At 39.1% G+C, this 15141-nt stretch overlaps 1 long non-coding RNA gene across 1 annotated transcript; it reads left to right on the top strand.

Annotated features, from left to right (window-relative positions):
- Positions 1-8062: 8062 nt before the first annotated feature.
- On the top strand, positions 8063-14473 carry LOC116440646. The gene is made up of 4 exons (XR_004238718.1): positions 8063-8128; positions 8781-8893; positions 9546-9778; positions 10803-14473. It is a non-coding gene; the product is annotated as an uncharacterized LOC116440646 (long non-coding RNA).
- The last annotated feature ends 668 nt before the right edge of the window (positions 14474-15141 follow it).

Here is a 15141-nt window from a genome sequence, read left to right as displayed (position 1 = left end):
GCTGAAATCACTCATTACAAAAATGAAGGCACACATACAGCTAAATTCTATCTGCTACAATGTAGTAAATGAAAAAGTATATTTCTGGGGAATATTTATTTCATGTATTTTGGAAAAATTATGAGAGGAATAAGAATAGGAGACCGTTCATTTTTCGTCTGAGTTAGGGCAAATTCACTGCTACAGACTGACATTGATTTTGAGTGTGCATAAGAACATGGAAATGCTTGGGGAAACAGTGATAAAGGTTTTAAAAGCAAGTCTAAGTCACAACTAACCAATGAAAATACAATAAAAATTCATCATGCTTATTATTCTTACATGCAAATATACTTGGCATCTTCATCTTTTTATTTTATTTGCTTCTATAGGGAAACAAATGAACAGATTTGCAGTAATAGTAGGCCACAGAAGAATCACAATCAGAATTATACTTCCCTTTAAAGCTCCTTGGTGGCCATTGGGAAACATATTGCTGTTCACAGGGTGGAAAAGGAGAAAGAAGCATAGGTTTGTGGGTATAAAGAATTTTTAAAGGATTTTAAAATGAGGAAAACTTCCCTCAACCCCGATTTCATTACTATTTGTAAAGTATTCCAGGTTTTTCTTTTGAGATCATGTCCTGCAGCAAAACTGTGAGAAGTTGATGACTAAGATGTCTAAAATAAGACAACTTTGAACCTCATACTCTGAAACCCCACACGTTGTTACTAGATTTGTGCTTGGCTCTTGTCTCTTTAAAAAAAAATCACACATTTGAAATCTCCTTCTAGTTGTGTAAACTCTGTCTGGGGGTGAGAACAGAGGGCAAGGGAAGATTTCAAACAACTAAATAAGAAGAAAAATATTTACAGAATGTAAATCCTTTCGGCTTTTTGACTGTAAATAAGGTGCGGACTTTCAAATGTCAAACCTTAAACAAAAAAACTGTGTAAATTTGAACTAAATCATGCACTGGTATCCTCTAATTAGTGCAAATCATAACTTTATATCCATTTTCTCTAGTATAGTGGTACTACAGGAATGCAGGGGTTGTGCTTTTGTTCTTGAACAATGTTGTTTCCATGTTCGTGAATTTCAAAAGGACAGTCTTATTTGACTGTAAGAACATCTTATTTGATGTTCTTGCTAAATGGGAGTGTGGTACTTGTAACTGTTTATTCATGCACTCTGCTACAGTGGTGGGTGTACCAGCCTTTATTTTTTAGAAAGCAATTAATAATCTGAGGAGCTTCAGCATTAAAATTATAAGATTATCATGTTTCCTGGTTGGGATTCAGCTAACTTGAAGCTAGCTCAAGAAAGAGGGGAAGGCATGCAGATGATGATTCCTCTCATTTTCTTTAAGCAGCTCTGGCATCAGTCCTATCCTGGAGAGAGCAGTCCCACCTCAGTGCTTCCAGAGACATCCTAAGCTCCAAGCAACATGGGACAACTGTGAGGTCATTAATGCCAGCTGGCAGTAATCCTATCCAAAGTCCTGTCCAAATGCTATCAACTCATCCAGCTGAGGGTGCAATAAGTAGTAAGGGGAGCTAGTACTGGGCTGTGTTTCCCTGGCAAGCCCAGGTCTGTGGCTGGGAATCCTGAAAGTTCCTTTTGCCAACAGTAAATGTGACAGTTTACTGCTGTATACTCACTCTTCCAACCTCCACTCTCCCCTGCACTTTTTTTTTTTTGTAGTGGCATCTGGCCTGGTACTCTTGCGGGGAGTAAAACAGAGCTATTTTATTGAGGGATGAAGGGAGGGCTGAGCTGCTTGCCTCTGCCTGGCATCAGAGAAGTTGTGGGTGCCCTATCTCTGGAAGCATTCAAGGCCAGATTGGATGGAGTTTTGAGCAATCTGGTCTAGTGGACCGTGTCCTTGCCCATGGTAGGAGGGTTGGAACTAGAAGATTTTTTAAGGTGCCTTCCAACCCAAGCCATTCTATGATTTTATCACTCAGTGCCCTGTGCCCCATAGCAGTTCTGTATTGCTGTCACTGCTGCCCTCTGTGTACGTCCTGCTTGGGGTAGTGCCTGCTGCCTGATCCAGAACTACTGCTTTCCTGGCCTGACACAAGCACACCAGTGTGTGACCCTGGCAGGGTAGGCCACTGTGATGAGGCCACATGCCAGCTCAGCCATGTTCAGTTTTCTCCATCACTGTGAAAGCTGGGGGCAGGTAGCATTTTTGAGCACTCCTGGCCAACTGAGGGCAGGCTGTTTCCTCCAAAGGAACTTTTAAATACTTTTTACATTACCCTTCTGCGTCCTAGTATTTCAGGGAGACACAGGCTGGCCCTTTATTTTTTTCCCCCACACATCCTACAACAGTTCTCTGAATTGCTTTTGCAGCCACAGGCTGAGTGGTAAAGCAACCACGGAGGGTGGGTGTGGGGACACTGGTATTTCAAACTTTGCCAGTGTAATGTCCATGCAAAGCAGCCATTTTCCCTGTAACTTGCTTTCTAGAGCTGTGAGAAGAAAAAATTCCTAGGAATAGGAAGTTGGAGGACTTCTCTTTTTCCTCAAGGAAGGAGGACAGAGGGAACTCAAAAGAGAGAAATCTCCAAGAACATGGCTTTGAACCACACATGTCCCATCTTGCTCTCTGGATGTTGTTCAGTGCTTGTGCTTTCTGCTCACCTGAAACTCTGACCTGCAACATGTTATAATCTCCTCATTAACAAGCAGAAGGGACTGTGCTCTTCCAGTTTTACACCTGCACGCCTCATTTGGAATAGCAGTCATGTGGTGATTAGTCTAAGTGAAGTGTATTTTAAAATGGCTGATATGTTCTCTAGTGACAGGCCAAGCAGCTACTTTTTATCACTTATACCTAGCTATCTGCAGCCCATGTAAACTGCCATGCACAATGCTCTCTTTCCTGTGAAATATATTATTATCTCCTTTAACTCTGTGTAAATATCTTCACTTTGTGCCAAGTTATATCTACTAACTCAAAGAAAAACTTTGCCTCACCTATGCTGTGGTAAAGTCTTCCTTTCTAATATCATAAGAAAAGAATCGTGAATTTGCCATCAAATTTATATTAACAGGGATAGTATGCAAGGCAGAGCCAGTTACAGAGCCCTCCACACTCTAGGCTTATAAATTAATCATAGTGGACTCCAGCGATGTTTTCCCTGTTTCAGACTCATTGTTACTAGTTTTATTCCAGTAGGTGGTGCTGTGTTGAAATCTAAATAAATTTCAAATTTTATGTTAATCTATATGCCTCCCTTGAAATTATTATCAGATTATGATTCATGAAAATTCTTATGAACAATCTGAAGAAAATGTTCCTATTTTGAGCAATAAAAATAGCTATTGCTAGAGGATAATTGTTGACTGCTCAGTGAGTTTTAGACTTATTTGCAGAGGGGTTTTTGCGTTTTGGTTTTGTTTGGGGTTATTTTGTTTGGTTTGTTTTGGTTTTTTTCCCCAGCACTTGCTGTAATCATGTTTTTAAAACCAAGCAACACAGGCTCCCAGGAAAGGAACATTCTGTGTCGATGAGACCCATTCCTTTATGTTACTTGTGGTTTTGTCATGCAGTCCTTGCACAAATTTATAACAACTGATCTAAAAACAAGTTGTTCCAAAAACCTGGTGCTGGAAGGATAAGGTATCTCATCTCCATCCTAAATTTATTCATGGCTTTTTTTCTCTCATTGGTGTCTATTAAAAAATGACATTTTCTGTCCAGGTCTTTGATTTGCTTAACATGACAATGCAAAACTCTTTTAATCACCTTTTCTATTTTCAGCAGTCTTTCACTATTCCTTCACTACACTGATTCAAATTCAAACTCATTGTTCTCAGACAGAGAACGGAATGCTTTATTTCACACTGTGCCAGTCTTCTACAAGGGAATCTTGCTAGGTAATACCCTTGTATGTCTTAACATCACATTTTTTTTTTTATAAAAGTATCTCTCTGCAAGTTCCTTGTCACACTGGCATCAATTTGAAGACCAAGATCTTTCCATCTCAGTACTTGTTTCCAGTTGACGAACACTTCAATTATGGGATAAGTTCCTGATGGCAGCTCCCATGATTCCCTCTGCCAAACTTCATTCTGTTGCAATGTCATATCTACAAGTTCTTCCGGTGTGTTTCCCTGGTCTTTCCCAAATTAGTGAGCTCAGCAGGTTTAATCAGAAATTTTCACCTGTACGCTTCTTTCTATTCTGTCTGGGGCAAAAACTCATTAAGTTGTGTGTGCCTCCCTTCACCCCCCTAAATAAACACAAGATGATGTCAAAAGTATTTCTTGCAACAGAATCCTTCCAGCTGAAGGTTTTCATCCATTTCTTTTGTTGTTGTTGCCCTTTTAGCAATTACTCAATTATCACTCTTCAAAACTAAAATCTATGTGAGTTAGTTGATTTATCTGTCAAAGGAGGAGTAGGAACATAGAAATACCCAAAGTTCCTAGTGGACTACATTTTTGAGGCTTTGAAAACTGTGGTTTGTGTTGGTTTTGCTGGTTTTTTTTAAATGAAAAACTCGTTACCTCTCTATAGACTTGAACTGTTTTTCCTGGAAGTTGATGAAGGTTTTGTCATTGATTTCAATTGTACTTTAGGATTTGATGCTGTCTCCAAGGAAATAAACAACAATGCCCAAATGAGTAATGTTTAATGAGATTTTCTATGCAGTTATGAACACAAAGAGCATTAGATGCTTGATTGCTCTTGTTCTAAATTTTAAAAACTCAGTTGCTGTCTATTTGAGTCTTAGAGACAAATAGATATCGCCTCTCAGCACCATGTTTTGAAAAACAGACATGAAGAACTATCTTTTGCAATTAGGTAACCAAATTAATCTCTGAAGTTTGTGGGAGGTTTATGTACAAGATCATATCCATGTTGGTTTTTTTGTTCCATGTTGCAACAACCTGTGCAGTTTCCAATGACATCAATATTTCCAAACACAACTGCTTTGGCTTAAAACCTATGCCTGTTTTTATTTATTAAATTTTGCATTAATAGGATTTTATGATTTTTTGAAATAATTAAATTTTTAATACATTAAATAAAAGTAATTAATAAACTTTTGAATAAATGAAATTAATTAGTTGATTCGTGTTTCTACCTCTGAATACCATATTCTTAATTTCAGATGTAAAAATGACCAGCAGTTTTAGAAGATTTAAAAGGCTGGATAGCCCAAAACATACTTGATCAAACTATTGAATAAGGATCTTTTAAAAAGTAGATGTCCTTAGGTATCTTTAATAAATAAAACAACCAAGTTGCTCTGAAATACCCTAATACATAAATTTTACAGTTCCAAAAATTCACTTTCAAGATTCTGCCTCTTTAGTGGCAGTGCCTCTGCCACTAAATATCATTTTTCATCATGATTCAGTGTTCAGTACCTTTATGTATGAAACAGCTGCTCCTCTGTTTTGTCTTCATTCCTGCAAAGACATAACATTTTCTCTTCCACAAGGTACAGAAAAATTACTCTGTTGTCAGCATAATTTGGACTCTCCTGAATGTTTCAATGATGGAAAGAAAAACTTATGCCTGTAGTTGTAACAACAAAAGAAGTGGATTTTGTATTTCTGTACAAAATTAATATTTTCCAATAACAACTTAGTGCAAAAATAGTAATCATAGGTATGTAAACACCAAAAGCATGCTAAAAAATCTGTGGGCTGCAGTGTATTATGTCTGACTGATGTAGGGATGGGAAAATAAAGAGGCTTAGAGGATTTCAGTCTCATTTCTATCCATTCACAGTGAATTACCCAAAGATCTTTCCTCTTTGTGCATGCTGAATAGGCTGCTTGATGCAGTATTGCGTGAAGTGTCACAGTCTCCCCAGAGAAGGAATTCGGGAGCATTTGCCTTCCCTGTACTGGAAGGGGAAAGAGGCCAAGAGCACTGCTGGGAAGGGGATTGCACCTATGGGCAGTTCCTCATTTGGTTCTACAGACTTTCCGCCCTCAAAGACTCTAACTCAGCTGAAATAATTGGAAATTAGCAGATGAAAGAACTTTAGCTATTGAATCAATATCTTTGGGAACCCCTGTTCAATTTGAAGGCATCCCTGTATGTATTCTTCCCAATAGATAGCACTGAAAATACCACAGTGGAATTCTTTCACCTACTACCCCCAACACCAGAGTCTTCTCAAGTCTCAAAGACAAAAACTGCCTAAATGATAGAGTATTTTGTGTGAAGGGAAAACATAGATTTTTTGATTGCTCTTCATTTGATTTTCATCCAAGCTCACTAAAAGCTATGCTAAAAACCAAAGGAGTTCTCACAGCTAGCTGATTTTCATAGATCAAAAGCAGGAAGCTCCCAAGGGTCCACAAGTTGGGGCAGAAATGTTTCTCACCCACTTGTGGATGTTATCATTTGCAATTCACATTAGGTTTCCAGCATGTGACACCACCTTGTCCTACCCTGATTGCATCATTGCTGGTGTGTGGAATGGGAAAAAGACTGTTCACAAACCACCATTCCAGAAGAAAATTGTCAGCATTCCCAAAATATGTTTATGAGCATTAATAGGACTAAATTTAATGAATCACAATAGCCAGAATTGTGTGAGCAAAAGGGTGGGGCTTTGAGAGATCCCGACAGCCAGATGAATCAGAGGTTGGATTCACCCAGCCTTTTTGTTTCCACAAACATGAGAGATATGGCAGTGCAATTATTCCCACACTGTCCTTTGGACTAGTTGTATTCTGTGTCCTGAAAACCCTCACATCAGGGCTGAGTTCTGACAGATAGCCACGTGGAGGAATAAAGCACTCCTAGATAAGTCCATGCACAAGCAGACAAAGCCACTGTCGCCTTACTCCTGTGCATTGAATATGCATCCTGCTTTGTATTCTTTCTCACAGTTTTTGCAACCCATCGAGGGTGGCACAAACTAGCTGGAATAACTGGAATGGATAAATATCATCAGCTTGCTAGGACAAGTAAAAATCTCATGCCTCCCAAGAAGGGCTGCAGGGAGTTGGAATGCAGAGCTTCTTTCCAGATCTGAAAAGAGCATTTCCAGAGACAATATCCACACAGAGCCTTGCATATTAATAAGTAACACATTTAAGATAATTGTGGTCAGATTTTTTGATTTCAATTTTAACAAATGGTCTGTTTTATCTACTCATAGGAAAGAAAGAAATTATAATGAAAATATGGTCTGAACTTTATTTTCATTTGATATTTCTTTATACTTCTTGTATATTACATAGTTCTCAGATAATACTTTTAATGCTTTGCTCTCGTAAGGCATTGGTTAAGGAGCATTAATGATAATTTTCATGTTTTTCTAATATAACATGCTTACATGCATGTTTGCACTGCTGCAGATTTGTTCTGGTTTTGCTTGGTTGTTCAGTGGTTGAATTATAACAATTTTTTAACCAGGTCCATGTGTATAATTCTCATGTATTTTGTATTCTTCTTCAGCTAGACTTTAATTAAGATTACTTGAATATGGGAAGTAGCTGACTGCTGGCAGATGAAGTAGTTCCACTCAAATCGACCTACTGTGTCAAGGCAGGGCAAGCAAAAAGTAAAATCTTCTCCAACTGTTCCTTTATCAGCTGAAACTAAGACACGGACATCAGAGAAATATGCATATCTGAAACTCTACGGTAATGGAATGTACAATGAGTCTAAGAGGGATTAAGTCATGCCTTGGTCATGTCCTTTTTTCCCATTGAGTGTGAATTTTGTGTGCATAAAACAGAAAAAAAGTCAAGCATCCTGAGTGGTGTAATAATGATGTGCTGGCAAATCTGGCAAATGTTTGTGGTTTATAGAGCCTCCTTCTCAGTGTGATCATAAGTGCGTCCCCCTGGAATAAAGCACAGAGCATAGGGAGCACTGTTTTCAATGCAGACTGATAGGAAAAATAATTGAGAACAAACCCAATTTACTTCTCTCACTGCCAAGTGTAGCTTTTGTATTTTTGCATCTCTGTGATGTATCAGTTATAAAGAACAGTAATTAGGCAGACAACTATGGACATAAATCTTAAAGTGATAGTGACAATGCTAAAGTAAGTTACTTTCATTTAGTAATATAATCATCACTCTTCTGTCATTAGGGTCACTGTGACAGGAAGAAAACAAAAGCAAAAAACTCCACTGTTTAAAAATCTTGGGGGAAAAGGTATGATCTTCTGTTTTATGAATGAATTTATCTTAGGATTTCTAACTCCCCCCTTTTTATTATTTCCCCCTTGAAAAAATAATCAAATAATAAAAATCCTCAATAATCAAATAATAAAAATCCTCAAAGTAATTCTAAACATGTCTATTATTCCAGATGAAGGGACTATTATTATGCAGCCTGAAAAATTTTGACCATTTGAATAAGTGTGATTTTAAACTTCACATGCAAGCCTTCATTTCAAAGAGGGGAACTAGATGGAGATTTTTTAAAACACAGGTTTATTGACAGAAGCAGAATATTTTTGTGTGGGAAAGAATTAATTATACAGAAAATATAGTCACTTCATTCCTCCATAGGTCTCCTGTAGGAATTTATGTCGACATTGTTGTAGTTTTTTATAACACTGCTATAATTCTCCTGGTCTATTGCCATATGTAAGCAAGTGATGAGGAAGAGTGCCTCCTAAACTGCCTTAAAATCAATTCAGAAGTGCCTTAAAATCAATTAAAATATCCATTAATATTTGGTGCTTCTGAACTATGGCACGTAGTACCCTAAATTAACAAGATCTGTGCCTGAAACATGGATAACATTTTAAAATATCCTGCTCCTGGATCCTAACATGTCTTTTTCTTTAGTTTCCTAATAGTCTCTGTGTGGATGTGTGGATTTCTTTCAAATACTGTCTCTGAAACAGCTGCCAAAGGACTTGCTGCACGTCACATCAGATCCTCTTGCCATCATCAGCTCTCCAAATCTAAAGTATGTCTAGTTAAATAGTATTTAAATAGCTCATAGTTTATTAAAAACTGGAATTTACCAGGACAATGAGAACTTGCAGTTTAATTAAAAAGAAAAAAAAAAAAAAAGGAAGAGCAAGACAACCCTCAATCACAAAGCCCAGCAGTGCTGGACAATGGCTATCTCTTCCTGTCCTGAGAATAGACACATCATAGTTGACATTCTTGCTGTCAGTGACCCCCTCCTTCCCATAAGTAGGGTAGGATATGTGCATTTGGACTGTGTTGTGAAGACCAGTGGGGTTTGCCACCAAGCCATACAATCCTGCTAATGCAGGCATGGGACAAGGCTGGGTACCACATTGGTGCACCTGGTCCTTCTTCACTGTCTAAAAGCCAGGTCATGGGGTGTCCTGGGGAGGAAAACCAAGCTCTGTCCTCATCTAGTCTTGGCTGTCTGCTGGTCATATGGTTAAGAGAAGGGGTGATCCTAGTCAATCTCTGATGAAATCTTTTTTCTCCAACAGGACTATAGCAGGGAAAGACAAGATTGGTCTCCTCAGCCCTTGTGACTTACTGTGGGGACAGTGGTGTTAAATTGGCAGTGGGGGAAATCTCCCAGGAATCAGAACAGCTAAATAGGAACCTCCTTAAGTGAAATGCTTCTCTTGCAGCTCCAGCAGCTAGAAGAGATGGGGGAAAATTAAGATCTTCTCTAAGTATGCAAAGGGCATCCAACTACGTGAAGCATCTGCCCTGGCTGCAGCTCTGCACCCAGGACACAGTGGGAGGAGACATCAGCAGATGGCTGTGTCACTCATGGATCCCAAGCCAGCAGCTCCAATATGTGCTGAGCCTTGGCACTCTCTCCCATCTGTTTCAGAGCTAGGCTCATGGTGAAGACAAGGTATGGCTTCTCAGATGAAATACTCTTTGTATGTCTTCTCTACAAATAGAGACCAGTATATGTTGTGCAGGTTATTAAGCGACCGTAGGATTTATACTACGTTGGTGACAGGAATTCATTCCCAGTGACCTGAAGGAAGGCAAAAAGAACACATTTCATAACTGTCAAGCATCAAGCAATATTTTTCCTATAAATGCAACTTTTTTCCTTTTCTGTCAGTTTCAGACAAAATATCAGGTTATTTGCATAAGTTCAAAATGTTAGTGCCACTATGTCTTAAAGGGTTTGAATAGCTCTGATGAGGAGAAGAGTCATTCCAGTACTTCTGAGCAGAGTGCAATGAAAGGATATTGAGAACAAATGTGTTTCTCAAACTAGTCTTTCTTATTTATAAATCTGACTAATGCAAGATACTGTAAATTAAATTAATGTTGTGAAATCAATTGAAAAGAATATACAAAGCTCTACAGCTTTCAAACACTGCAGCTGAAATAAAGATCAACATGTGAAAGATTCCATAAATGATTTTAAAAGTAATTTTTACAGCTGAGTGCTTTCAATATTCCAGTTCTATAGAGATAATCTGTATATAAAACATGTTGGATATTCCAGTACTGCATATCAGTTCATAAATAAGTACAGTAAGCATTGCAGCTATAGGAACAGGGTACTCTTTTTTTCCTGCGGAGAGTCAGATGAATCATAGGAGTAATAGCTTCATTGTTTGTGGTTTGAACTTTTAGAGTCAAATCCTGTACCACTGAGATCAGAAGAAGCTTTGTCTATGTGTTTGGGAGAATTAAATGTCAAAGAGATTAAAAAAAAAAAAAAGCGATATCTGCAATCCTTATTTTCTGTCTGGTGTTTTAAAGATTTTTGTTTGATTGAGCTTATGATGCTGTCACAAAAAAAAAAAAAAAGAAAGAAAAAAAGAAAAAAAGAAAAAAAGAAAAAAAGAAAAAAAGAAAAAAAGAAAAAAGAAAAAAGCAGCCAGCATAAAGAAATATATTTCTATTATTCTTAGGCATCTTTCCTGTGGATTGCAAAAATTTGGTTTTGTTTTCTCTACGTGCCTCGGCACTTCTGGTTCCATCTGGAAGTGGAGATCAAAGCACTGCAGTCCCACAAGCAAGCAAGCATTTGTCTCTTGAACTGCACTAGGAAGCACTGGAAGGCTGACAAAGAATTGTGCTGCTGCAAGGCTGGGGCCAGAGTGCCGCAGAGATGCACAGCTCCAAATTGCTTCAAGGGACACCAGATCATGTTTTGGAAGGCAGATGTTTAGGTGAGCTGCACAAACCTACCTGGATGGCTTATGGACTGGTTTTGTACTTTCTCATAATACATGTGTTGTTGAAGGAGAGGCCCCTTTTCAAGCAAACTATTATAGCAATCAGACAGAAAGCAGAGGAGAAGCTCATTCAAGTTAACTGGCAACATGCTGTGCACATTATGAGACCTCACTTTCAGTAGACTCATAAATTCCAAAGTATTTTGAATGAGACTGTGTTGAAGAACAAAGCAAAATGGGCTGCATTTAAACATGATTCCATTTCTGTTCTTCCCTTCTCAGACGGTTGGTAACTTCTGAATTAGATTAATTACTATAGTTTCTGGTTTGCTGCAATTAGTCTCTGTCCTGCTTTCACATACACAGTGTGAAAAAAGGTGAATCCACATATGTAGCTGTCCACATCACCCTGAGTGTCTTTGTACATGTATGTCTAGCTATAGATGTGAATCTGTCTTTACAGAAGGAACCAAATATGAATATCCCTTTGATTTTTTCTGGGAACACTTTGGAAAATATTTTAAATATGTACTTAGCTGAACTTGCACATTGGTTTGTGCTTAGGAATACAGAGTACATACAGACAGCATTACTCTTGTTGATCTCTTTTTAGCGATATAAAGAAACATGAAATATAAGATATGAGTACCAAATTATATTTTGAGAGTCAATCACTAATTTACCTCATCTGATAATTTCGATTCCCTTGCTCCAGATGCAAAGATAAAACACGAAGTTTTGCCTGATTGGGAAAGAGAGAACTGCATGAAAACCAGCTTTTTCACTTCACTTAGGGTTTGGATTAAAGTTACAACTCTGAGCTGAACTAACAGCTTCCAGCTGCCAAAAGGGGGAAGTCTTGCTCTCTGCACTTCCCTGCCTGAGCCTTTCTTTCCTTAGCCACCAAGCAGCCAACCCTGCAGACAGTGCTGGCATCCCTCTGACCAGGAGAGAAGCTAGCTTAATCCCTGCCAAAAAAAAATCTTGTTTTTCTTTGGGAAGGGGAAGGCACCCCTTTTTTTCCCTTTTTTTTTTTGGCCATTTTAGTGAGTCAAATGAGCTTCCTCAGCAGGCAGAGAAGTGCTAAAGCTGGCTGCTGGGTAGAGAGGAGCTGAGAAGATGGGGATGAAGAGAGTAGATGAATACCAGGGAAGCAGGGTTTCCTCCCCCTCTGTGGTGCAGAACCATGAATTCCATTTTGGCTGTTTTAAAAAATATAACCTTACAGCACAAAGCAATCAGAACAAACAGTTTGATCCAAACCCTGATTTTTGCTTATATATGGCTTTAGCACCAAGACAAATTATTAGTCAGATCTTCCAAATTTCTTTTACATGAGAAAGACGTATTTTTTCTGAAATGATTTTTAGGTTTTTATTTTTGAATTAAATTAATACAGAGTTTCGGATGAAATATCATCTAGAAACTTAACATTTGAGTTCAAATGCATCCTCTGGTATGTGCACATATGAGATTGCAAAGAAATTTTGGGGTGGGGCAGGGGCTTTCGAGATCTTTGTAACATTTACTTTCCTCTCCTCTGCTGTTCTCTCTCTTCTGATTCATTTGAATATGATGCTGGGTCCTGGATGAAGGCTAGCTTATGAAGTCCAGCTAAGAGTTAGTCTCTTTCCAGATAAAACAGAGTCTAAGTATCTGCTGATCTTGACTGGCTATATAAATCCAAAACTACTCCAATGAAATTGGTCAGCTGAAAGATCTGGCTTTCCTGATTCTTCTCTGTAGTATGGTAACTTGGACAAACCCCTCAGGACCAATCCCTCTCTGTACTGGATGTGATACAAGTATGTAATGATGGGTATGAGAACTCATGACTGCTTTTCTGTGAATTTTGGCTGCTTGAAGTGAATGTCTACACTCAAAAAAATTGGATTAAAAAAAAAGTTAATCCAATCTCCAGACTTACCTGTAGTCTAATATAAAAAGAACAAAACTGATCTGTCTGAAGAGATTCTCAGTGGGGCATGTCGTAGTAAATTCAAATTGGTGTTTGCTGAGCCCTTCTGGCCCTGAGCTCTGGCACAGAGAAACTGTACCCTGCCACAAGACATGGTCTCTGTAAAGGGGTGGGGGAAGAAAGCAAGTGAAGACGTGGGACTAAAAACATTTTTACATTGTTTTGAAACTGAAGTGAGGTGATTATTAAGTTTTCCATGAGTCATTTGGCATTACTAACACAAAATTTTATATAGCACTTTACTCTTTAGTTTACCCTTTCTTACTCTTCCATACCAAATTTTCTGTTCTCAAGTAATATAAGTCATTTAACTCAAAAATGGATGCCGCCAGGAGATTGACATCCTAAGTCTGGCAACTTTTCCCCTTGAAAGGTTGGCTGAGATTGCATGCCATGAGAACAAGGATTATAGCTTCCCCCCACAGCCATGGCATAGCTCAGGGTTCACAAAGGCAGGGAAGGCAGGGAGCTGCCTGTTACAGAGCAAACCTCCACCACTGCTGGTGATGGTGTGTCCTGCCAGTACTGCTGTGCCAGTGACAGCACCCGGCAGAGGCAGCACAGGTACCTCCACTTTTTCTCTCCACTGTTGCTGTTGAAGAGCCTTTTGTGGCTCTGTATGAGCATACTATTTTCCCTAGCTTAGATATCTACAGGATCTCTCCCTTTTTCTCAGAATCTCCCTCTCTCTCTCAAGGCTGGCTCTTTGGATGCTGCAGCACTGCTGGAATCTGTCTTCCAAGCATGCAACCCCTCTTGTCAGGAAAGAGTTTTAGCAAGGCTCCCATGAGTGATGCCGTATCCTTTTCCTGCTCCCAGGCTTTTTCTTTCCCACTCTCAAACCAGACCTTTACAGTTGAAGAGCTGGGCATGGACAGCCCCAGCCCCTGCTCTCCCAGAGGCAGAGCCTCACTGGGTGGAAACCTCCAGTCCTTGCTCCAGAAGAGGTTTCTGGTTGCTTTCTAATCCTAGCCTGCTAAGGATAATGTCCAGTGTCCCTGGTTGCCATCTCCTTTATCTTCTTAGATCCCACAGCTAGGAAAGAGATGGGAGAGTATTGTGAACATGATAAGACAGCGAATTTCATTTAGTCCAAATACATCCAGACGAGGCTCTGAAGAGCTTGCATGGCAGCAGGACCAATAGTCCCATCTGTCAGTTCATGGATGATAGGTAAAGGAACAGTGATTCTTAAGTTCTCCTGATGGCCTAAGTATATCAGGGAGGATTTAAAATATGTAGAAAAGCTCCTACTCTGTTTTAGAGCAACAGATACAATTGGAAAGGACAAGTTTTTCTGGAGCACATTTGGATAGTATCAGTCCTCTTGATTGAAGGGGATTGTGCATTGTTTTGTGTAACCAAACTACTGTCACCATATGAGCTGGTGTACTGGGCTGAGCTAAGAGAATTAATTTTCTTCATAGCAGTCTGTATGGTGCTGTGTTTTTTGATTTGTGACTCAAACATCATTTTTAACACACACATTTTCTGTTGTTCCTGAATGGTGCTTGCATAGTACCAAGGCTTTCTCTGTTTCTCCTGCCAGTAATCAGGCTAGAGATGGGAAAGAGATTGGGAAATGACACAGTCAGACAGCTGACTCTAAGGGAATATTCTGTACCATGTAACACTGTGCTCAGGAACGAAACTGGGAGAGAGTTTATCAATGGCTACCACTGAGTGAGGTGGTGGGCAGTTGCTTTTGCATCCCTTGTTTTTCCTTTTTTTTTTTTTTTACACATTAAAATGTCTTTATGTCAATCCATGTGTTTTCTCACTTTTACCTTTCGGATTCTATCCCCCTTAGCTGGCTGCCAAGGTTCACACACAACAGCCGGGTAATGAGTTCTTAGACCCTTACAACTCCCTACGAATGTCTATGCCTCTGTTACTCAGAGACTAGACTGTGACCTGGCTCCAACAATGGCAGGGATGTGCTGGTGGGAGCATACCTGATGCATGTTTGTGTGGAAAATGTTCAAAAGGGCTTATGTCATCCAAAAGTGTTTTAATACATTCACACTTTTCACTGCATAAACTGAACTGGAGCCATCAGGATAAAAAAGAAGTTCTGATGGGGGAAAAGGCGAC

This window comes from Corvus moneduloides, chromosome 3, assembly GCF_009650955.1.
Source record: "Corvus moneduloides isolate bCorMon1 chromosome 3, bCorMon1.pri, whole genome shotgun sequence".
Lineage (NCBI taxonomy): Eukaryota > Metazoa > Chordata > Aves > Passeriformes > Corvidae > Corvus > Corvus moneduloides.
Note: the sequence above shows the minus strand (reverse complement) of the source record. Positions and strands in the feature narration are given on the sequence as shown.